At 41.6% G+C, this 25,638-nt stretch overlaps 1 protein-coding gene and 1 pseudogene across 3 annotated transcripts in view; one reads left to right on the top strand and one right to left on the bottom strand.

Annotated features, from left to right (window-relative positions):
- The window catches only part of LOC118392355 (solute carrier organic anion transporter family member 1C1-like), a 176,703-nt gene that overhangs the window by 75,273 nt on the left and 75,792 nt on the right, over positions 1-25,638 (bottom strand). The gene's annotated exons all lie outside the window — the stretch shown is intronic.
- Positions 49-17,805, top strand: LOC118392350 (uncharacterized; annotated as a pseudogene). Its single transcript, XR_008063013.1, has 13 exons — positions 49-386; positions 507-629; positions 775-1,015; positions 1,158-1,334; positions 1,903-2,114; positions 2,573-2,653; positions 3,248-3,354; positions 13,421-13,521; positions 13,669-13,816; positions 14,111-14,246; positions 14,511-14,613; positions 14,902-14,993; positions 16,697-17,805. The product of XR_008063013.1 is annotated as an uncharacterized LOC118392350 (transcript).

Genomic DNA, 25,638 nt, shown 5'->3' on the forward strand with positions numbered 1-25,638 from the left:
AAAGTTCATTGTGATAACGTTATTTATTTATACTTATTAGGTTCAAAGTTAAAAAATGAAAAGTTGTTCGGTGGACACGCCCACTAACGATACTGCGTGTTATTGTTTGCATTCGGGTGTTTGTGAACTTTATCTTGCTATCTTAATTACATAAAATATGAACGTTATCGAGTCACATCAACGTTAGAAAAGGCCATAAACTGTATGCACCAAACTATTTCGACTGTGGAAAGAAAAGCATTGCCATGGCTAACAAGCTAGCCAACTGGTTAGCTAACTTCAGTGATTAAAAACATGGTCTATGAAAAGTACGACCACCAACATGATGGACATGTTTGAGTAAGGGAAGTTCTGAAAATCTGTGCTCCTATGGTCCGGTAATCAAAGTAAGATGATCTGATCTTTGGACATTTTCAATTACTTGTTCAGCGGTTGGGATTTGTGCTGATAGCTGAAGTAGGTTGAGCAATAGCTATATCTCATCGTTTATTTTCCTGCTTTTCCAGGTTGGCATTCTGGTCACTGGTGAGGAAATCTGACTGTGACATTTGCTTCACTCCAATGATAGTTGCTCCTGACTGTATGTGTTCTGTCAACGCCAGAAGAAGGGGAATTTACAAACAATGAAGGTAATATGAGATCACTTTTTTTCTAAAAGGAAATATTAGATGCCACTCAAAATATAGGGACTTGGTGTCTGCAGTCATTGGATATGTGAAGACTGTCAATTTGGTGTCAATTAAATCCAACTTTATTGCTCAATGTATCTCTCAGCTGACCATCCTCTGATCGTGCAGTTTGCTGCCAGTGATGCCCAGACCCTGGCTGATGCAGCCTGTGTGGTCTCACCCTTCTCTGATGGAGTGGACCTCAACTGTGGCTGTCCCCAGCGGTGGGCCATGTCAGATGGCTACGGAGCATGCCTTCTCAACAAACCTGAGCCTGTCAAAGACATGGTTTGACATGTCAGGAACCAAGTAGACAATCCTAACTACACAGCCTCCATCAAAATAAGGTAAGAGTGATCATATCACCAAATATAATTGTTTCACTTTTGCTTCCAAGACAAAAGAGCCTGTAACACCTGTATTTTGCAAGCAACCTACGTGTCATCAGAAGTTCCTTTTCCCGTCGTTGTTTCCGCTCTCTTTTCCCAGAATTCACAAGGACCTGTGATGTACGGTGGACCTGTGTCAGAAGGCAGAGGTGGCAGGGGTGTCCTGGATAACGGTCCATGGTCGGACCGCCACCAGCGGTCCACTTTGACGCTATCAAGACCATCAAGGACAGCCTGCCAGTCCCTGTCATCGTCAACTCACTTGAGTTGATGGTCAGTTCAATTAGTGCAAATTTCAATTGATCCCTATTCCCAATGTTGTGCACTACTTTTGACCAGACTCCAAAGGCAGTCACACAGGGCTCTGGTCAAAAGTAGTGCACTGTGTATGGGAATAGGGTGTCATATGAGAGTTATTTCCTTGGGAAAGATGCTCTTGAAATGGCTTCATATTAAATCAATTTATATAGGCCAAAGTGACCCACAATGACAGGCTGTGCTGTTCTATGAAAATAAACCACAACATGGGGGGGGGGGGGTTCTGGGAGGCACTATCATGGTTTATTTTTATAGAACTGCATAGCCCACTGTTTACTCCTTATCATAAACACTATCTTCTTTTCATCTGCATTCATTCTGTAACCTCTCATTCCCTCCAGGGAAATCATTCTCTGTTTATTGTGTCATCTTAACAGATATTAATGGTAAATACTTAGAAGGGTAGCTAGAGGTTCCATGCAAATAAATAATTAGAGAAAATATAGAATATCTCTATACAGGATCTGTATAGTTATATGGCTCACTCAAGGCACTTCCTCTCCCACCCCACATGTCCTGTCTTGTAGGTGTGATGGTAGGCCGGGGGCTGTTGTCCAACCCGGCCATGTTCGCTGGCTACAATAAGACCCCTCTTGAGTGTGTGTGGGACTGGGTGGACCTCGCCACAAACCAGGGGACCCCCTTCACCTGCTTCCACCAGCACCTCATCTACATGCTGGAGAGGGTCAGCTCCCAGCCCGAGAGGAAGGTGATCAACTCCCTGCAAATCAGCGCCGCAGTCATAGACTACCTCCACAACACATATGGCTCCCCAGACAGAAGGCCTATCATAAACACAGGCTAGGTATATTTTAATGTGTATGTTATGAATTTTATTTTCTATGGAATAAAATATTTTATTTACTATTTTACCTTTTTTTATTTTTTTATTCTGATAGTCCAGGTGTGCAGTGTGCATGCACATAATGTGTCCCTCTACCTGCAAAAAAACAAAATGAAGGTCACATCAGATTCACTTCAACATGTCCAGTCAGACACGACTAGAAGGTACAAACAAAACCAAACACATTACACCTAATTTCATCATATTTGAACTGTCCATGATGTGTACAGTATGGGATTTACAACATATGGCAGAACCTTATTGGTTCTCCTCAGTAGAGAATAAGCCAGTAAGCGAAAAGATAAAACCTTCTGTATAACGTCATTCAAATGGGACCCAAAAAAAAGTGACAGCAAAAAAGGATCGTAAAAACAACTGTCTCCAAATTTAAGTTTGCCTTTCATCCTCCAGTTTCTTTGTTCGGGTGCCGTAAAGTAAGTTACATACTTTGCATAATTATTAAGAGACTGAACTTGGCTCCTCGTATGTGTAGGTACTTACTATGTATTTCACAAAAGTGCTAACGTTCGCTAGTAACGTTACCAGTTAACGTTAGCTAAATAGCTATCGTGTCCTGCCTTAAAATATTGCCAGCTGCCTGGCTGATGTCACCGCATGAGGCAAAGTCTTTAGCAATACCGTTAAACTTAGCTAGCTACTATTTATATTAGGCGTAGCTACTATGATATAAGGACATGTTACACACTGAATGAAACAGCATACACTTAGTACTGCTGGGTGTTATTAACCAAGCATGTGAACATAGTAACGTTACGTATCTTGCAAGGATAAGAGGCTTATCACTGAAACAGAAACTACATTGTTGTTCTTAATACATTTGCATTGGTGGTTTCACAGTTCGCTGAAATATGTCCAGAGGAAACTAGCTAGCTACGTAGCAAGTTGAATCTTTCTCTTGTTGACATCAACAATTACACCAGTCCTTTTTCATTCTGGCAAAACAACCTAACGTTACTGCCAGACTGTGAATATAACCTTCGTTGCTTAACATGTTTCATATTTTACAGACTGTATTGTTAGAGATGACGTTGCAATGGACTGCAGTTGCCCTCTTCCTCTATGTGGAAATAGGTGTACTCCTCATCCTCTGTCTACCATTCGTCTCAGCCACCAGGTAGGAATGAGCCCTAACCAATCCTGATACTGCAACAACCCAGTAAGATAAATTATGTTGACATTTTGTCTAAAATACGTATTTTCCAGACATTGAAGTCGGGTTGATTTTCAGTTCTGAATGAAAGTTGAAAATACGTCATTTGCAGATGTTAAAAAGACATGTTTTTTGGTCACGGTGGGATTACCAGGACGCATACTCGGAGCATGCGCCGACCAGCTGGCAAGTGTCAAACTGACATTTTCAACCATACATACCCACATGTTTCAAGCAGACCACCATAGTCCCTGTGCCCATGAACGCCAAGGTAACCTGCCTAAATGATTTCCGCCACAGTAGCACTCACATCTGTAGCCAATGTTAGGTTCTAGTTATTAGAGTAAGAACCAGACGGACACTGTGAAAGCTTAAACCAAGTGTATTCTTGCCAAAGGATCTAACAGCTGAATTGACAAAAACATCTTTACAATAGTGGTGGTTATTGTACCACAGTTTGGGTGGAGTCTCCTCCTTCTCGCAAAACATAGTTTCCTGCCAAGCAATAAAGATACAATGTGATATGGGCAATAAATGGTCCCTCTTCCCTTAACATGACCTGACCCCCTTCACCACTAATCCATGGCTCGCTCCTCTTATTAATGTTGCCACGTGATCGTTTTCCCTGCACTCAGCGCAGTCCAAGCTTAATTGCACACACCATACACCTTCCTCCTACAGATAACCATTAACTTCTGGTGTAGACCCTCTAAACCTAAGCACTCAATATTTCAATAGGATACCTGATAATTAACCCTATCACAAGTTAAGGAGTTAGAAGCCAGAATCCATCACCATGAAAATCTCTAAAAAGCTGGTCAAGGCTCACATCAACACCATCATCCCAGAAACCTTGGACCCACTCTAATTTGCATGCTGCCCCAACAGATCCACAGGTGATGCAATCTCTATTGAACTCCACACTGCCCTTTCCCACCTGGAACACCTAGGTGAGAATGCTGTTCAAATCCAATTGTATTAGTCACATGCACCGAATACAACAGGTGTAAACCTTAGTGAAATGCTTATTTACGTGCCCCTGACCAACAGTTCAGTTTAAAAAAAAATATGGATAAGAATAAAGTTTTCAAAAATTCAATTTAAAAAAAGTAATTAAAGAGCAGCAGTAAAAAATAACAATATATACAGGGGGGTGCCGGTACAGAGTCAATGTGCAGGGACACCTTTTAGTTGAGGTAGTTTGTACATGTAGGTAGAGTTAATTAAAGTGACTATGCATAGATGACAACAGAGAGTGGCAGTGGTGTGGAGGGGGGCAATGCAAGTAGTCTGGGTAGCCATTTGACTAGATGTTCAGGAGTCTTATGGCTTGGGGGTAGAAGCTGTTTAGAAGCCTCTTGGACCTAGACTTAGCGCTCCGGTACTGCTTGCCGTGTGGTAGCAGAGAGGACAGTCTATGACTAGGGTGGCTGGAGTCTTTGATCATTTTTAGGGCCTTCCTCTGACACCGCCTGGTATAAAGGTCCAGGATGGCAGGGAGCTTGGCCCCAGTGATGTACTGGGCCGATCGCACTAACCCCTGTAGTGTCTTGCGGTTGGATCCCGAGCAGTTGCCATACCAGGCAGTGATATAACCAGGATGCTCTCGATGGCGCAGCTGTAGAACATTTTGAGGATCTGAGGACCCATGCCAAATCTTTTCAGTCTCCTGAGGGAGAATAGGTTTAGTCTTGCCTGCTTCACGACTCTCATGGTGTGCTTGGACCATGTTAGTTTGTTGGCGATGTCGACACCAGGGAACTTCAACCTGCTTCACTGCAGCCCTGTCGATGAGAATGGGGGCGTGCTCACTCATCTTGATCACGTTGAGGGAGAGGTTGTTGTCCTGGCACCACACGGCCAGGTCTCTGACCACCTCCCTATATGTTACCTTAGTGTTCTTGGGCACAGGCACTATGGTGGTCTGCTTAAAATATATTGGTATTACAGACTCGGACAGGGAGATGTTGTAAATGTCAGTGAAGACACTTGCTAGTTGGTCAGCGCATACTCGCCGTACACGTCCTGGTAATCCGTCTGGCCCTGCGGCCTTGTGAATGTATTTTATTTGTTTACCCCTTTTTTCTCCCCAATTTCGTGGTATCCAATTGGTAGTAGTTAGTCTTGTCTCATCGCTGCAACTCCCATACGGACTTGGGAGAGGCGACGGTTAAACACAACCCAACCTAGCTGCCAGTATACCGTACACCTTCTTGACACAACGCACATCCAACCCGGTAGCGGCAACATTATGTACAAAATAAGTAAAAAAGTTACAAACAACGCAGATAAACAAAAAAACACAATCGGTTGGGGGCACGTAAAACGTCTGCCTTCTGCTCCGACGCCATTTTGAGTACAGCTTAGCATTCAACACCATAGTGCCCCTCAAAGCTCATCACTAAGCTAAGGACCCTGGGACTGAACACCTCCCTCTGCAACTGCATCCTGGACTTCTTGACGGGCTGCCCCTCAACACAGGGGCCCCTCAGGAGTGTGTGCTTATTCCCCTCCTGTACTCCCTGTTAACCTACAACTGCGTGGCCATGACTCTGACACCGAGTTTGCAGACGGCACGACGGTGGTAGGCCTGATCAACAACGACAATGAGACCACCTATAGGGAGGAGGTCAGAGACCTGGCAGTGTGATGCCAGGACAACAACCTCTTCCTCAAGGTGAGCAAGACAAAGGAGATGATCGTGGACTACAGGATAATGAGGGCCAAGCACGCCCCCATTCAAATTGAAAACGCTGTAGTGGTACGGGTCGAGAACTTCAAGTTCCTTGGTGTCTACAACACTTAAGAACCTATCATGGTCCGAACACACCAACACAGTCGTGAAGCAGGTACAACAACACCTCTCCCCCCTCAGGAGGCTGAAAAGATTTGGCATGGGTCTCTCAGATCCTCAAAAAGTTCTACAGCTGCACCATTGCGAGCATCCTGACTTGTTGCATCACCGCTTGGTATGGCAACAGCTCTGCATCCGACCGCAAGGTGCAACAAAAGCACACAGCTCTACACTGGGGCCAAGCTTTCTGCCACCCAGGACCTATATACCAGGTGGTGTCGGAGGAAGGCCCTAAAAATAGTTAGACTCCAGCCACCCAAGTCAGACTGTTCTCTATGCTACCGCACGGCAAGTGGTACGTCAAGTCCGGGACCAAAAGGCTCCTTAACAGCTTCTACCCCGAAGCCACAAGACTGCTGAACAGTTAATCAAATGCCAACTGGACTATTTGCACTGACCCCCTTATTTTATTCTTATTTGTGCTTTTTGCTATGACTCTCTTGCACAGGCTCAATGTACACTCACTGGACTCTAACCACACACTCACACATGCTACACTGACACTGCAACAGGGACACACAGACAAAACACACATATGCATATTACATCACACACACATTCACATTCCTTCACACTCTTCACATACGCTGCTGCTACTCTCTGTTTATTATCTATGCATAGTCACTTTACCCCTACCTACATGTACATATTACTTCGACTAATCCGTACCCCTGCACATTGACTCAGTACCGGTACCCCTTGTATATAGCCTCGTTGTTGTGATTTTGTTACTTTTTTCATTTAGTTTATTTAGCAAATGCCTTACATTTTAAAACTCTGCATTGTTGGTTAAGGGCTCGTATGTAAGCTTTTCACGGTAAGGTCTACCTACACCTGTTCATCCCAAATGTGTTTGATGGGGTTGAGGTCAGGGCTCTGTGCAGGCCAGTCAAGTTCTTCCACACCAATCGCGACAAACAATTTATGTTTGTACCTCGCTTTGTGCATTGGGGCATTGTCACACTGAAACAGGAAAGGGCCTTCTCCAAACTGTTGCCACAAAGTTGGAAGCACAGATTGTCATTGTATGCTGTAGCGTTAAGATTGAACTTGACTGGAACTAAGAGGCCTAGCCAGAACCATGAAAAACAGCCCCAGACCATTATTCCTCCTCCACCAATCTTTACAGTTGGCAATATGCATTGGGCCAGGTAGCGTTCTTCTGGCATCCGCCAAACTCAAATTCGTCTGTCGGACTGCCAAATGGTGAAGCGTGATTCATCACTCCAGAGCACACGCTTCCACTGCTCCAGAGTCCAATGGCGGTGAGCTTTACACCACTGCAGCCGACACTTGGCATTGTGCATGGTGATCTTGGGCTTGTGAGTGAGTGGCTGCTCGGCAATGGAAACCCATTTCATTGAAGCTCATGACGAACAGTTCTTGTGCTGACGTTGCTTCCAGAGGCAGTTTGTAACTCCTACTACTTCGCAGGTGAGTCGTTGTTTCTCCGAGACATTTCCTCTTCACAATAACAGCACTTACAGTTTCCGGGGCAGCTCTAGCATGGAGGAAATTTGACAAAGGTGGCATCCTTTGACGGTGCCACCTTGAAAGTCACTGAGCTGTTCTAAGCTATTCGACTGCCAATGTTTGTCTACGGCGATTGCATGGCTGGCTGTGTGCTCGATTTTATACACCTGTCACCAATGGGTGTGGCTGAAATAGCAGAATCCACTCATTTGAACTGGTGTCCACATAATTTAGAATGTACACTATATATACAAAAAAATAAGTAGCATTATATTACAATGTTTATTATCGCTCCCATCTGTCACAGGCACTGTTAGCTTCTTCATAAGCTTTAAAACTGGTAGCGGTGATTTTCAATTTAGTCCAACTCACAGAATAAACTAACAGACCACTTCAACTGCAATAACATTCTCAGTAACGGTTACTGAAATATTTGTTTCTTGCTGTGACTGTGATATGTTGTTTATCTACCTTAGTTGAATGCACTGACAGTAAGTTGCTCTGGATAAGAGTGTCTGCTGAATGACCTAAATGTAGTACCCAAAAAGTGTTAAACAAATCATAAGTCCATATTATGGCAAGAACAGCTCAAATAGGCAAAGAGAAATGACAGTCCATCATTACTTTAAGACATAAAGGTCAGTCAATGCGGAAAATTTCAAGAACTTTGAACGTTTCTTCAAGTGCAGTCGCAAAAATCAAATCAAATGTTATTTGTCACATGCACATGGATAGCAGATGTTAATTCAAGTGTAGCGAAATGCTTGTGCTTCTAGTTCCGACAGTGCAGTAATATCTAACAATTCCCCAACAACTACACAATGCACACAAATCTAAAGGGGTGAATGAGAATTTGTACATGTAATTATATGGATGGCCGAGCGGCATAGGCAAGGTGCCATGGAGGGTATAAAATACTGTATATACATGTGATATGAGTAAGATATGTAAACATAATTAAAGTGGCATTATTTAGAGTGCATTGTATAAAGTGACTAGTGATCCATTTATTAAAGTGGCCAGTGATTGGGTCTCAATGTAGGCAGCAGCCTCTCAGAGTTAGTGATTGCTGTTTAGCAGTCTGATGACCTTGAGATGAGCTGTTTTTCAGTCTCTCAGTCCCAGCTTTGATGCAGACACATTTCAACGTCGACTGTTCAGAGGAGACTGTGTGAATCAGGCCTTCATGGTCGAAATGCTGCAAATAAACCACTACTAAAGGACACCAATAAGTGGAAGAGACTTGCTTGAGCCAAGAAACACGAGCAATGGACATTAGGTGAAACCAAAATGTTTGAGTCAGTCAAATCACATGAATCCATATTAGATACGGCAAAAATATATAGAATTGCAGGAAAAGTGTCTTTAAACCTGCAGAATTGTTCTCTGCACCCCATGACAAAATGTGTAGAACTGCAGGAAATACGTTTTTAAACCTGCAAAATTTTCTCTGACAACAAGATGGGTGTGACCGGGGGGCCTGAGGGGAAAACTGTGGGAAAGCCTGCTCTACTGTGCTGTTCAAATGTTTGGTTCAGATTTGAACATGATCTGAAACAATTAAAGACCTCTATGTTGGGGCCAAATCCAGGCCGATCAGGACAGACTAGAGGCCGACCGATTAATCGGCATATACAAAATCAATTAGGGCCGATTTCAAGTTTTCCTAACAATCGGTAATCTGCATTTTTGGATGCCGATTATGGCCGATGATATTGCACTCCACAAGGAGACTGCGTGGCAGGCTGACCACCTGTTACGCGAGTGCAGCAATGAGCCAAGGTAAGTTGCTAGCTAGCATTAAACGTATCTTATAAAAAACTATCTTAACATAATCACTAGTTAACTACACATGGTTGATGATATTACTACTTTAACTAGCTTATCCTGCGTTGTATATATGTATATAGACTTTTTTTCCTACTGTGTTATTGACTTGTTAATTGTTTACTCCATGTGTAACTCTGTGTTGTCTGTTCACACTGCTATGCTTTATCTTGGCCAGGTCACAGTTGCAAATGAGAACTTGTTCAACTAGCCTACCTGGTTAAATAAAGGTGAAATAAAATAAAAAATAAAAAAGTTGCATATAATGAATGCGGTGCCTGTTAATTTATCATCGAATCACAGCCTACTTCGCCACATGGGTGATTTAACAAGCGCATTCGTGGGAAAAAAGCACTGTCGTTGCACCAATGTGTACCTAACCATAAACGTCAATGCCTTTCTTAAAATCAATACACAAGTATATTTTTTAAAACCTGCATATTTAGTTAAAAGAAATTAATGTTAGCAGGCAATATTAACAAGACTTAGGGCCACCGATAAAATATGGAACGGTTCCGTATTTCACTGAAAGAAAACGTTTTGTTTTCTAAATGATAGTTTTTTCCAGATTTAACCATACTAATGACCTACGGCTCGTATTTGTTGTGTTTATTTTATTATAATTAAGTCCATGATATTTGATAGAGCAGTCTGACTGAGCGGTGGTAGGCAGCAGCAGACTCGTAAGCATTCATTCAAACAGCACTTTCCTCTGTTTGCCAGCAGCTCTTCACAATGCTTGAAGCACAGCGCAGTTTATGACTTCAAGCCTATCAACCCCTGAGATTAGGCTGGCAATACTAAAGTGACTATAAGAACATCCAATAGTCAAAGGTAAATGAAATACAAACGGTATAGAGAGAAATAGTTCCACTCTTTCTATTCTGGTTAAGGCCAGTTTGTGTTGTTCTTTGAAGGGAGTAGTACACACCGTTGTACAAGATCTTCAGTTTCATGGCAATTTCCCGCTTGGAAAATACATTTATTTCTCAGAACAAGAATAGACTGACGAGTTTCTGGAGGAAGGTCTTTGTTTCTGGCCATTTTGAGCCAGTAATCGAACTCACAAATGCTGATGCTCCAGATACTCAACTAGTCTAAAGAAGGCCAGTTTTATTGCTTCTTTAATTAGAACACAGTTTTTAGCGGTGCTAACATAATTGCAAAAGGGTTTTCTAATAATCAATTATATTTTAAAATGATAAACTTGGATTAGCTCAATAGAAAATTGATTAGGGTTAGCCTCAATAGAAATTCCATGAAAAACCTGCCACAATAGTAACTTACAATATTAACAATGTTTACACTGTATTTCTGATCAATTTGATGATATTTTAATGGATAAAAAATGTCCTTTTAAAAAAACAAGGACATTTCAAAGTGACCCCAAACTTTTGAACGGTAGTGTAGAACATTTACCATTAATTCCTATCATTTCTAATCTATAATGTTTGTTTGGTTATGGTAATTTCTGTTAATTCATTCAATCGTATTATTCTAGTTTTACCGTTCTCACTGTCAAAGTGGACACGTTTGCAGAGCGCACAACCTATGCTACTATTGTGATAACTCATAATAAACTAATTTGTTTTTGTCAATTTAAGACGTTGTCTTTTGTTTGGAGTGCTATTGTCAATGTTGAGTAAGGACGGTCACGAGTCATGAAGGCAGTCAAATTCCACTTAACCATTTAGTCACGGTAATTAGGCTATTCCAAGCTATGATGCTGCTGATGGTCATTCGTAGTCTAACAAACTTGCTGTTTTAAAACGGGTGCATAATAATGTTTCACTCTAAATGAAAACAAATTGCACACATTATTTTGTATATGTAAAGACAAGACTAAATTAAAAATACTACAATTTTAGCTGCTTATAACCTGTGAATTATAAATTATCACTTGTGAATGATGACCAACAGGTTAAGGCAAGAAAAAAAATACCTTTTTTATTTATTTGTTATCATAGTTGCAAACCTCATGTAGCCTTGGCCATAGCACTATATGGTTTGATAAGGTTTGTATCACAACTAAAGGGGACAAATAATTTTAAATCAAGCACATTAATCTGCTTCACAAGGGGTGTAGAGCCCAACTGCCATACATAAGCAGCGCTTGAGTTTCAAGTCTGGGATAGATAATTTCCACCATTAAAAGAAAAAACCTACCCAAACCCGTACAACGGTAGACAAATTGTGCGCCGCCCTATGGGACTCCCAGTCACGGCCGGTTGTTATAAAGCCCGGGATTGAACCTGGGTCTGTAGTGATGCTCCTAACACTGCAATGCAGTGCCTTAGACCGCTGCACCACTCGGGAGCCAATGCCAGAGAGTTCTTAGCAAATCTTGTCTGCTAAATGAACTACTGTAGCCCACAGACAAATGGCATAGCCAGATCAGGACCTAACATAAGGACAAGTATGCTATTATTTTCTTCTGGAAGACTGCATTTTCTTCATATCATCTTTCTTTAGATCTGTCTAAAATAAATAATGGATTTATTGGAGGCTATATTACATGGATTTATTATCATTTTAAAAAATGTGGATGTTCCAAAATTCTGCATCAGTGGCTTGTAGGCTGTGTGTGGAAGCCAGGAGATGCTAAATGTGTTTGTTTATTAACGGCCAATTACCGTGAGACCGACAGCTATTTGCTTGGCAATCACCGGTTATTTGCTTGACAATTCCATGACCGCCACAGCCCTAGTAAGGAGGACGTGCACCTGATTACACATAGAAGTAGGCCTGAAGGTTACCTGGCCTGCTCGCAAATGTATGCCCATTTGGGGATCTGATAGTATTTGTGAATGGCTTAACACACCACCACTAATGAACTGTGGAGCCTCTCAAAGTAATGTTTTCTTCACCTGAAACACAGTCTGTTTTACATCCATTGAGATTGATAATGGTTCCACAATGTATTTGAAAAATCTTTCCAGCTCTCTCCCTTTTGATAACCACGCAGCGTGAAGGGAAAATGTCATGCTTTGATCGAGTGGAAACGTCATAAAGTAGTGACGTGAGCTCTTATCCCAAGCGCAAGTAGTCTACAGATGTCTGTCACGAGCTCACTGGAGTGGCGAACTCTAAGAATAGTTTAGTTTGCTAGTGTGAGAACTTCTGGTTGAACCCAAGTTGATAGTTGATACAATGTTTCAAGTTCGTTGCAGACAGGCCATGCGTAGCCAATGTGATATATAGGATATTTATTTTTGTCAGGATATTTTCTACCAACAGGCGGCCATGTTTTATTTGTTGGCTTTATGTAGGCTAATTGTACAAAGTTGGCAATGGCAATAAAGTTACTTTTTTAGGTTTCTATCATTTTCATTTAGATTTTGATAGAATTTTGATTCACCACATGTCAATGATTGAGATACAAAGACATTATTATAAATTAAATTAAATAAAACCGTTCAACTAAAATGTGTGGATGAAAACCATAACCGGCACACAGATCAGTAAAATTGTAAGAAATTGGCATTCCACTCGTGTAGCATATTACCGGCAACTTCAGGAAAGTAGAAAGCCAGCAGGAGGAGGATGGTCGGGTCACAATACGTTTTAGTTATCTTGATCTCTGGCTCCCTCTTGAGTCATTTGTGTCTTATTTAATTAAATTGTTTGCTTGAAGCGTCAGACAAGCATCTAGATTATTTTATTAAAACACATAGGGTGTGTCTATGAATGGAAAATACAGGTTTTAACATTTCTACCAATTGATTGGTAGAAAGAACAGAGGACTTTCGGTCGACAAGTTGTTTTTATTTTTGTCGGGGACAGCCCTAAACTGCATCCAGGGATTTTTTTATTAGACATTGATTTGCTTTTGCAGTGTTCTGAGTCTCAGCATTATGTTTTTGTGCTCTTTTGCAGATGGCAGAGTATCTTCCAGCTGAGAATATGGAACAAAATGGCCAGGTTTTGGAATAAATTCTTCCTCGCCATGATCATAATCCTTATAGTCCTCTTCCTCGGTAAGCTGATGCCAGAAAGTGTCATGGTTTAATTTACTCACAGATCATAGTCACTCACAATAATGACAATCTCATACAATGCTTTTGCAATCTCCATGTCTTACCATGTTTAATCATGTCGTACCACACCCTCCTGTCCTCCCATAGATGCTGTGCGTGAGGTGAGGAAGTATTCGGGGGCGGGAAACAGCAAGGATGCTAATCTGCATCCCAACATGTTTGACAACCTCCACATGAAGCTGTTCAGAGCCCAGAGGAACCTCTACATCTCTGGCTTTTCCCTCTTTCTCTGGCTGTAAGTCCTGGATCTGTCTGTCCATCACTCACCCATTGACATACTAAATCTTCACTGTGTCGTCTTCACATTGGGATGGATACTGGTGAAAACCAGCCAGTGCATGGATTGTCATAATCTTAGAGATTTCTTTATTCATTACAATGACCATAACACCCTGGTCGTATTCAGGAGGGCACATCGTAGCAAAATGTTTAAGCAACGGGTGGGAAACATTTTTTTCAGGTGGCAGCTCTGCTGAATTTTTTTTTTAATCAGTATTGAACACAATCTATGTCTGTTGTTTCCCTACAGAGTGCTGAGGCGGGTGATCACTCTGATCAACCAGCTGGCGATGGCGTCTAGCACCACAGCCTCTCTGCAGACCAAGGCAGAGAGTGATAACCAAACTGCCAAGAAATACATGGAGGACAACGAGCTACTGAAGCAGGTGAAGTCATACCCAGTATCACTGCCCTTTCTGCACTTCAGCCCGTATTTAAAAGGGTCTCAAAAAGAAGAGAAGCGCTGATCTAAGATAAGGCCCCCCTTGTCCACAGAAACGTATTCATTTTGATCTAAAAGGCGAAATGGATGTTATATCAGAACTCCTACTCAGAGATATGGGTCTTCATCCACACTAAAAGTAACTAAAATAATTTTGGTATTACATAAGGTTGAGAGGTGTGATTAATGGTTAATGTGTTTGTTTCAGACTCTGATGGATGGGAAGGGGAACAAGGCCACAGCAGAGGGAAACGAGCTGCTGAAAAAAGAGATGGAGAAACTGAGAGGAGAACTGAAGGGCTCAGGGGAAGGTGAGGAAGATACACAATACTTTTGTGACAGACTGAATAATAGAATCAAAAATCCAATAATACTGAAATCAATTGAAAATGTACAACTACAATACAATAACCAACCAAATGAAATCAGACCATAATGACAGTAAAACAAACATGGTCTTCAATTACTGTTCAAGAATGTGCACTTTGACCCATAGCATGTCACCTTTTAGAGAGATTAGATGATATGCATGGGAATTGGATGATATGCATGGGAATTGGATGATAATGGGAATGCTTTGTGGTTAATGTTTTACCAAGCCTTGATAAAGTCCCAATCCGAGATGGAAGCTATGAAGAAACAATCCGATGGACTGACCAAAGAATACGACCGACTGCTGAAAGAACACCAGGTAACCCCAGACCAGCTCATACATACAGTATCTACAATTAGCCGACAGTGCCTTCAGAAAGTATTCACACCCCTAGACTTTTTCCAAATGTTGTTGTGTTACATTTCGCCAATGGCCTACACACAATACCCCATAATGTCAAAGTGGAAACATGTTTTTTGAAATTTGTACAAATTAATAAAAAATAAAAAGCTGAAATGTCTTGAGTCAATAAGTATTCAACCCCTAATAAGTTCAGGGATGAACATTTGCTTAACAAATCGCATAATAAGTTGCATGGACTCACACATACAATTATTTGTGAGGTCCCTTAGTTGAGCAGTGAATTTCGAACACAGATTCAACCACAAAAACCAGGACGGTTTTCCAATGCCTTGCAAAGAAGGGCACCTATTGGTAGATAGGTAAAATTACAATAAAAAAAAGCAGACATATCCCTTTGAGCATGGTGAAATTATTAATTACACTTTGGATGGTTTATCAATACACCGTCACTACAAAGGTTCAGGCGTCCTTCCTCGCTCCGTTGCCAGAGAGTGAGGAAACTGCTCTGGGGCCGCCATGAGGCCAATAGTGACTTTAAAACAGTTTGAGTTTAATGGCTGTGACAGGATAACTGAGGATGGATCATGAACATTCTAGTTACTCCACAATATTAACCTAATTGACATAGTGAAAAGATGGAAGCATGAACATAATTTATTTTGTATTTTTTTATATCCCAAAACATGCATCCTGTTTGCAATAAGGCACTAAAGTAATACTGCAAAAAATGCGGCAAAGCAAATATCTTTTTGTCCTGGATGCAAAGTGTTATGTTTGGGGAAAATCCAATGCAACACATGACTGAGTACCACTCTCCATATTTTTGGGCTTTGTGGTGGCTGCATCATGTTATGGGTATGCTAGTAATTTTTAAAGACTGGAGTTTTTCATCATAAAAAAATAAATGGGATAGAGCTAAGCACTGGCAAAATATTACAGGAAAACCTAGTTCAGTCTCCTTTCCACCAGATACTGGGAGAATTCACCTTTCAGCAGGACAATAACCTAAAACAAAAGGCCACATCTTCACTGGAATTGTTTACCAAGACGATAAGTGAATGTTCCTAAGTGGCCGAGTTACAGTTTTGACTTAAATCTACTTGAGAATCTATGGCAAGACCTGAAAATTGTCTAGCAATGATCAACAAAATTTGACAGAGCTTTAAGAGTTTGGAAAGCATAATGGGCAAATACTTCTCTATCCAGGTGTGGAAAGCTCTTAGATTCACCCATAGACTCACAGCTGTAATCTCTACCAAAGGCTCTTACAAAGTATTGACTCAGGGGTGTGAGTACTCATGAAAATGAGATTTCTGTATTTAATTTTCAACAAATTGTGCAAAAAAGTTATAAAAACACGTTTTCACTTTGTCGGAATCGTGTATAGATAAGTGAGACATTTTTTAATTTTTTTAACCATTTTGAATTCCGGCTGTGACACAACATGTAGAATAAATCAAGAGGGATGAATAATTTCTGAAGGCACTGTACATGTTTGATTTGATATTACTGCTCACCCTGCCTTGTTCAAAGCTGTCAGCACCTAGATACTGTATATTACTACCCCGCTCAAATGTAGAATATTTCAGCTCTGACTGTAGTACTACTACTGTACATTTACCACTTCACATATACACTGTATATATTGTTTTTTCCAGAATCTTCAAGAGTGTGGAGACAAAAAGGATGATTGATCGGGCTTATGACTACAGCTGTCAGAACGTTTACAGATTGTACCAAGAAACCAGAAAAAAAACACTGTCACGCACGCTATCATTTTCCTTTGACATACTGAAGCACTCTGCATGATGTCACCAAAATAATCCTCCAAAGCACCACTGAGCTGGCAAACATTAGATAAAAAGCACCTGAGCACGTTTGTAATAGAATAGCTACTACACCAGCATAGAAATATATTTGCTGACTTTGAGAATTTCAGTTGTGAATGAATGCCTGCCTGCATGGCTGTACAAGCTTCAGATTACAGTGGTCTTCTACTGTGAATGTATTTTTGATGTAATGGGCTTGCTATGCTGTTTTATCCCTGTATATGGCAAGAGTACCATCGTTGCATTCATATCCATTTTGTTTCACCTTAGCAGTTAGGCATATTACAGATTGAGTTGTATGTGTTTTGTAAAACAAAATTAGCATTGAATTAGTGGTAGAGAAGCTATATTGAGTTATTTTTGTTATTGAATATTTGATATCAATGGTGATGTTCTGTTTTTCATTCCTCTTAGATATGAAGGGTTTGTGAATATTACACAGGGTCATGATTTTCTGTTTTGTAATAAGGATACTGAAACGGAAAAGTCTGAGCAAATTCATCATTCCTCTTCTCACTCAGTCTCTGTATTGACTGTCCCAGCCCAGGGGTTGGGTTGGGTAGACCAGGTCAGCACTTGGAGTGGGTAATTGACCAACAAACTTCCTCCAGCCCCCATCCCCTAAGTACTTATCTCCTATAGGGCCCCAGTACTGTATATCCCCCCTGTACTGTACTGACTGAATTAGTGCCTTTCAGACCACTGTAGAGATTTTCTCATTGCGAGTACAAAAATCTGCTTTGAGTAAGAAAGTGTTGCAATATTCCAGTATTGCTCACTATTAGTTGTTTTTGTTGCGAAATACATTTTTTTTGTTTGGAAAAATTGTCTCCACATACCAACATGTTATCCCATATTAAAAATGTTTTACTGTTGTTTTACAATTACAAGTTATTCTCTGTTTTAATCGAAGAAATTAAACTATTTTTTTAAGCGAGTGAGAAATGCCATCCATTTCATTCATTCATTTCCTTGGTATCGCTTGCAAAATCAACAAACTCAGCCAGCAAAAAAAGAAACTTCCTCTTTGTCAACTGTGTTTATTTTCAGCAAACTTAACATGTGTAAGTATTTGTATGAACAAAAAGATTCAACAACTGAGACATAAACTGAACAAGTTCCACAGACATCTGACTAACAGAAATGGAATAATGTGTCCCTGAACAAAGGAGGGGTCAAAATCAAAAGTTAGTCCGTATCGGGTGTGGCCACCAGCTGCATTAAGTACTGCAGTGCATCTCCTCATGGACTGCACCAGATTTGCCAGTTCTTGCTGTGAGATGTTACCCCACTCTTCCACCAAGACGTCTGCAAGTTCCCAGACATTTCTTGGGGGGGAATGGGCCTAGCCCACCCTCTGATCCAACTGGTCCCAAACGTGCTCAATGGGATTGAGATCCGGGCTCTTCGCTGGCCATGGCAGAACACTGACATTCCTGTCTTGCAGGAAATCACAGACAATGAGCAGTATGGCTGGTGGCATTGTCATGCTGGAGGGTCATATCAGGATGAGCCTGCAGGAAGGGAACCACATCAGGGAGGAGGATGTCTTCCCTGTAACGCACAGGGTTGAGATTGCCTGCAATGACAACAAGCTCAGTCTGATGATGCTGTGACACATCGCCCCAGACCATGACAGACCCTCCAAATCAATCCCGCTCCAGAGTACAGTCCTCGGTGTAACACTCATTCCTTTGACGATAAACGCAAAACCGAGATAACGCAGATAAGCAGGGACCCTGGGCATCTTTCTTTTGGTGTCAGTAGAAAGGCCTCTTTAGTGTCCTGAGTTTTCATAACTGTGAACTTAATTGCCTTCCATCTGTAAGCTGTTAGTGTCTTAACGACTGTTCCACAGGTGCATGTTCATTAATTGTTTATGGTTCATTGAACACGCATGAGAAACGGTGTTTAAACCCTTTACAATGAAGATCTGTGAAGTTATTTAGATTTTTATTAATTATCTTTGAAAGACGGTCCTGAAAAAGAGATGTTTCTTTTTTTCCTGTTTTTATAAATTTGGCCCACAAACCCGTGATTGAAATTGGATTTATTACCAGTATGCAATACTGCCACCTATTGGATTTGATCAGAACTGAAATAAGAAAGCTCCTGCTACACACCAAAGGCAGAGAACAGTTATGATAAGCTGGCACAGTGGCATCTCCTGTGGCACAACAGTCACACAGACATGAACAGTAGCCCCGTTTATACCTGCTGCCAACATGTCCTTTGCCCTGATCTTATTCTGATTGTGCCCTTAGTTTTAGACAGGTTTAAACGATTAAAAGGGGCATTATGATCAGATTTTACACAGCGAATTCTCCAGTGTTAAATCAACACAGTCTTAACTGTAACAATGGACAAATCAAATTGTATTTGTCACATGCACCGAATACAACAGGTGTAGGTAGACCTTACCGTGAAATGCTTACTTACAAATCCTTAACCAACTATGCAGTTCAAGAAATAGTTAGTCAAATAGTTTTTGACTAAATAAATTAAAGTAAAAAATAAAATCAAAGTTAACACAATAACGAGGCTATATACTGGGGGTACCAGTACTGAGTCAATGTACAGGGGTGCAGGTTAGTCAAGGTCATTTGTACATGTAGGTAGGGATAAAATGACAATGCATAGATAATAACAGCAAGTAGCAGCAGTGTAAAAACAAAGGAGGGGGGTTGGCCATTTGTAGTCCATGTGGCCATTTGATTAATTGTTCAGCACTCTTATGGCTTGGAGTAGAAGCTGCTAAGGAACCTTTTGGACCTAGACTTGGTGCTCCAATACCGCTTACAGTGCGGTCGCAGAGAGAACAGTCTATGACTTGGGTGACTGGAGTCTTTGACAATTTTTCGGGCATTCCTGACACCGTCTAGTGTATAGGTCCTGGATGGCAGGAAGCTTGGCCCCAGTAATGTACTGAGCCGTACACACTACTAGAGGTCGACCGATTATGATTTTTCAACGCCGATACAGACTATTGGAGGACCAAAAAAAGCTGATACCGATTAATCGGCTGATGTTCTCTTCTTTTTTTCCCTTTTTTGTTTGTAATAATGACAATTACAACAATACTGAATGAACACTTATTTTAACTTAATATAATACATCAATAAAATCAATTTAGCCTCAAATAAATAATGAAACATGTTCAATTTGGTTTAAATAATGCAAAAACAAAGTGTTGGAGAAGAAAGTAAAAGTGTAATGTGTGCGATGTAAGAAAGCTAAAGTCTAAGTTTAAAGTCTGAGAAAGCTGGTGGTTCCGTTTATCATGAGTCTTCAATATTCCCAGGTAAGAAGTTTTAGGCTGAAGTTATAGGAATTATAGGACTATTTCACTCTATACCATTTGTATTTCATTAATCTTTGACTATTGGATGTTCTTATATGCACTTTAGTATTGCCAGTGTAAGTATAGCTTCTGTCCCTCTCCTCGCTCCTACCTGGGCTCGAACCAGGAACACAATGACAACAGCCACCCTCGAAGCAGCGTTACCCATGCAGAGCAAGGGGAACAACTAGTCCACGTCTCAGAGCGAGTGATGTTTGAAACGCTATTACTGCCTACCATCGCTCAGTTAGACTACTCTATCAAATCATAGACTTAGTTATAACATGATAACACACAGAAATACGAGCCTTAGGTCATTAATATGGTCAGATCTGGAAACTATCATCTCGAAAACAAGACGTTTATTCTTTCAGTGAAATACGGAACCGTTCCGTATTTTATCTAACAGGTGGCATCCATAAGTCTAAATATTCCTGTTACATTGCACATCCTTCAATGTTATGCCATAATTACGTAAAATTCTGGCAAATTAGGCGGCCCAAACTGTTGCATATACACTGATTCTGCGTGCTATGAACGCAAGAGAAGTGACACAATTTCACCTGGTTAATATTGCCTGCTAACCTGGATTTCTTTTAGCGGTTAATCGGTCGACCTCCGCCTTACAGTTGGATGCCGAGCGATTTCCATGCCAGGCGGTGATACAACCGGTCAGGATGCTCTCGCTGGTGCAGCTGATGAACTTTTTGAGGATCTGGGGGACCCATGCCAAATCTTTTCAGTCTCCTCTTCACAATTGTCTTGGTGTGTTTGGACCATGATAGTTTGTTGGTGATGTGGAAACCAAGGAACTTGAATCTCTCAACCCGCTCCGCTGCAGCCCCATCGATGTTAATGGGGGCCTGTTTGGCCCTCCTTTTCCTGTAGTCCACGATCAGCTCCTTTGTCTTGCTAACATTGAGGGAGAGGTTGTTGTCCTGGCACCACACTGCCAGGTCTCTGACCTCCTCCCTATAGGCTGTCTCGTCGTTGTCTGTGATCAGGCCTACCACTGTCAAACTTAATGAGAGTGTTGGAGTCGTGCTTGGCCACACAGTCGTGGATGAACAGAAAGTATAGGAGAGGACTAAGCATGCACCCCTGAGTGGCCCCAGTGTTCAGCGGGGCAGATGTGTTGTTGCCTACCCTTACCACCTGGGGGGCGGCCCGTTAGGAAGTCCAGGCTCCAGTTGCAGAGGGAGGTGTTTAGACCCAGGGTCCTTAGCTTAGTGATGAGCTTTGTGGGCACTATGGTGTTGAACGCTGAGCTGTAGTCAATGAACAGCATTCTCACATAGGTGTTCCTTTTGTCCAGCTGGGAAAGGGCAGTGTGGCGTGCAATAGAGATCGCATCATCTGTGGATCTGTTGGGGCGGTATGCGTATTGGAATGGGTCTAGGGTTTCTGGGATGATGGTGTTGATATGAGCCATGACCAGCCTTTCAAAGCACTTCATGGCTACCGACGTGAGTGCTACGGAGTGGTAGTCATTTAGGAAGGTTACCTTCGCTTTCTTGGGCACAGGGACTATGGTGATCTGATTGAAACATGTAGGTATTACAGACTCGGTCAGAGACAGGTTGAAAATGTCAGTGAAGACACTTGCCAGTTGATCAGCGCATGCTCTGAGTACACGTCCTGGTAATCCGTCTGGCCCCGCGGCCTTGTGAATGTTGACCTGTTTTGTCTTGCTTACATCGGCTACGGAGAGCGTGACCACACAGTCGTCCGGAACAGCTGATGCTCTAATGCATGCTTCATTGTTGTTTGCCTCGAAGCGAGCATGAAATGCATTTAGCTTGTCTAGTAGGCTCTTGTCACTGGGCAGCTCGCGGCTCGGTTTCCCTTTGTAGTCTAATGGTTTGCAAGCCCTGCCGCATCCGATGAACTATACGGTCCACACTTTTCAGTGTTAAATTAGCACACTGCTTAGTGTAAAGCCTTATTTGCATATTTCCCAGAGTGCCTTGCCTTTTGAGTGAATTGTAGCGTTACCACCCATGACTGTATTTCTTAGTGACAGAGATGTGGTTGTTGTATTTGTCTATTTTCATTCCTGTAGTCTTCACCAAGTGAGATCTTAAGTTTATAAAAGTTAGGACAGTACAACACAATTCTTAAGGCTTTATTTTGGGGGCCTAGTTTTAACCCTAATACAATGGTTGGGACTCATGGTTTAAAGGCAAAATCAGGCCCACAGGTCACATTATGCTGGCTTGCAAAATGATGTGTAATTCCATTTGGAATCTAGCCAGGTGATAACGGCCCATGGTCGGACTGCAGAGGAGCGCCACCAGCCGGTCATTGCCAACTGAGACATAAAGAGCATCCGAGATGTGGAAACCACTCACCAGCTCACTGGAGTTAATTTTCAGTTACATTTGTGCAAATCACAATTGATTCCTTTTCCCAATATTGTGTACGGCTTGTGACCACAGACTCCAAAGGCAGTCACACAGGACTCTGGTCAAAAATAGTGCACTCTGTATGGGAATAAGGTGACATATGAGACAGATACTTAGTAACTAGAGATGTGTAGTTATTTCCTTGGGAAATATGCTCTTGAAATGGCTTCATATTTAATTCCTTTACATAGGCCAAAGTGATCAACAATGACCAGCTGTGCAGTTCTATGAAAATAAACTACAACATGGGGGGTTTCCTGGGAGCCACTGTCATTATTCATTTTCACAGAACTTCATAGCCGTCTTTATTATAAACACTTCAGCATTTCATCTGCATTTAGTCTGTAACCTCTCATTCCCTCCAGGGAACTCATTCTGTTTGTGTAATCTCAACAGATATGAATTGTAAATACTTAAAATGGTAGCTAGAGGTTACATGCGCATGAATAATTTGAGAAAATATAGAATATACAGGATCTTTATTGTTAAATGGCTCACTTAAGGCACTTCCTCTCCCACCCCACATGTCCTGTCCTGTAGGTGTGATGGCAGCCCAGGGGCTGTTGTCCAACCCAGACATATTCACTGGCTACAATGAGACCTCTCTTGAGTGTGTGTGGGAATGGGTGGACCTCGCCACAAACCAGGGGACCCCCTTCACCTGCTTCCACCAGCACCTCATCTACATGCTGGAGAGGGTCAGCTCTCAACCCGAGAGGAAGGTGATCAACTCCCTGCAAATCAGCGCCGCAGTCATAGACTACCTCCACAACACATATGGCTCCCCAGACAGAAGGCCTATCATAAACACATGCTAGGTATATTTTATTGTGCATGTTATTAATTTTATTTTCTATGGAATAAAAGTGTTTGTTTATTATTTCTCATTCTGATAGTTGTGGTGTGCATATGTCTCCCTCTACCAGTGGTATAAAGTACTTAAGTAGTACTTTAAAATATTATTTAGGGGTATCTGTACTTCACTATTTATATTTGACAAATTTTACTTCAATACATTCCTAAAGAAAATGGCAGACTCACTAAACGCACATGCTTTGATTGGAAATTGTGATTTTTTTTTGGACTGTGCCCGTGGCTATGTGTAAATGTAATAAAATAAAAATGGTGCCATTTGGTTTTCTTTAATGTAAAGATTCTGAAATTATTTATACTTTAGTATTTTTAAAACCAAATACTTTTACTCAAGTAGTATTTTACTGGGTGGCTTTCATTTTTACTTCAGTCATTTTCTATTGTATCTTTACTTTTACTCATGTCACGAACCGACTCAAAGTTAGTAACAAAAAGGGAGACATGGAGATAATGTCACGCCCTGGTCAAAGTATTTTGTGTTTATCTTTATGTATTGGGTCAGGCCAGGGTGTGGCATGGGGTTTTTGTATTGTGGTGTGTTTTGTCTTGGGGTTTTGGTGTGTATATATTGGGATTGTAGCTAGTGGGGTGATCTAGCAAAGTCTATGGCTGTCTGGAGTGGTTCTCAATCAGAGGCAGGTGTTTATCGTTGTCTCTGATTGGGAACCATATTTAGGCAGCCATATTCTTAGAGTTTTTCGTGGGTGATTGTCCTTAGTGTCCTTGTTCCTGTCTGTGTTAGTTTTCACTAGTATAGGCTGTTTCGGTTTTCGTTACGTTTCTTTGTTTTGTAGTGTTTTTCTATTTTAGATTCGTGTTACTTTTTTGTTCATTAAACATGGATCGCAATCTACACGCTGCGTTTTGGTCCGACTCTCCTTCACCACACCTAGAAAACCGTTACAGATAAGGAATAACTAAATATATTTATTAACTAAAGTAAACTAAATATAATTAACAATGGTGTGTGTAGTCAGTGGCAAGGTGCTCCATCATGCTGGAAAAGGCATTGTTCGTCACCAAACTGTCCCTGGATGGTTGGGAGAAGTTGCTCTTGGAGGATGTGTTGGTACCGTTCTTTATTCATGGCTGTGATCTTAGGCAAAATTATGAGTGAGCCACTCCCTTTTCTGAGAAGCAACTTCACACATGAATGGTCTCAGGATGCTTTACTGTTGCCATGACATAGGACTGATGGTAGCGCTCACCTTGTCTTCACCAGACAAGCATTTTTCCGGATGCCCCAAACAATCGGAAAGGGGATTCATCAGAGAAAATGACTTTACCCCAGTACTCAGCAGTCCAATCCCTGTACCCTTTGCAGAATATAAGTCTGTCCCTGATGTTTTTCCTGGAGAGAAGTGGCTTCGTTGCTGCCGTTCTTGACACCAGGCCATCCTCCAAAAGTATTCGCCTCACTGTGTGTACACCTGCCTGCTGCCATTCCTGAGCAAGCTCTGTACTGGTGGTGCCCCGATCCCGCAGCTGAATCAACTTTAGGAGATGATCCTGGCGCTTGCTGGACTTTCTTGGGCGCCCTGAAGCCTTCTTCACAACAATTGAACCGCTCTCCTTGAAGTTCTTCATGATCCGATAAATGGTTGATTTAGGTGCAATCTTACTGGCATACTTGCCTGTGAAGTCCTTTTTGCGCAAAGCAATGATGACGGCACGTGTTTCCTTGCAGGTAACCATGGATGACAGCGGAAGAACAATGATTCCGAGCACCACCCTCCTTTTGAAGCTTCCAGTCTGTTATTCGAACTCAATCAGCATGACAGAGTGATCTCCAGCCTTGTCCTCGTCAACACTCACACCTGTGTTAACGAGAGAGTCACTGACATGATGTCAGCTGGTCCTTTTGTGGCAGGGCTGAAATGCAGTGGAAATGTTTTTGGGGGACTCAGTTCATTTGCATGGCAAAGAGGGACTTTGTAATTAATGACAATTCATCTAATAACTATTGATAACATTCTGGAGTATATGCAAATTGCCATCATACAAACTGAGACAGCAGACTTTGCGAAAATTAATATTTGTGTCATTCTCAAAACTTTTGGCCAAGACTGTACTCTCCAACACAGCACACAACCAACTATCCACCGCAGTGGCAAGTTTACCAAATAAAGGCAACCAGTACTGGGCAGAGGAAC

The sequence above is a fragment of the Oncorhynchus keta genome, chromosome 13 (genome assembly GCF_023373465.1).
Source record: "Oncorhynchus keta strain PuntledgeMale-10-30-2019 chromosome 13, Oket_V2, whole genome shotgun sequence".
Taxonomy (NCBI): domain Eukaryota; kingdom Metazoa; phylum Chordata; class Actinopteri; order Salmoniformes; family Salmonidae; genus Oncorhynchus; species Oncorhynchus keta.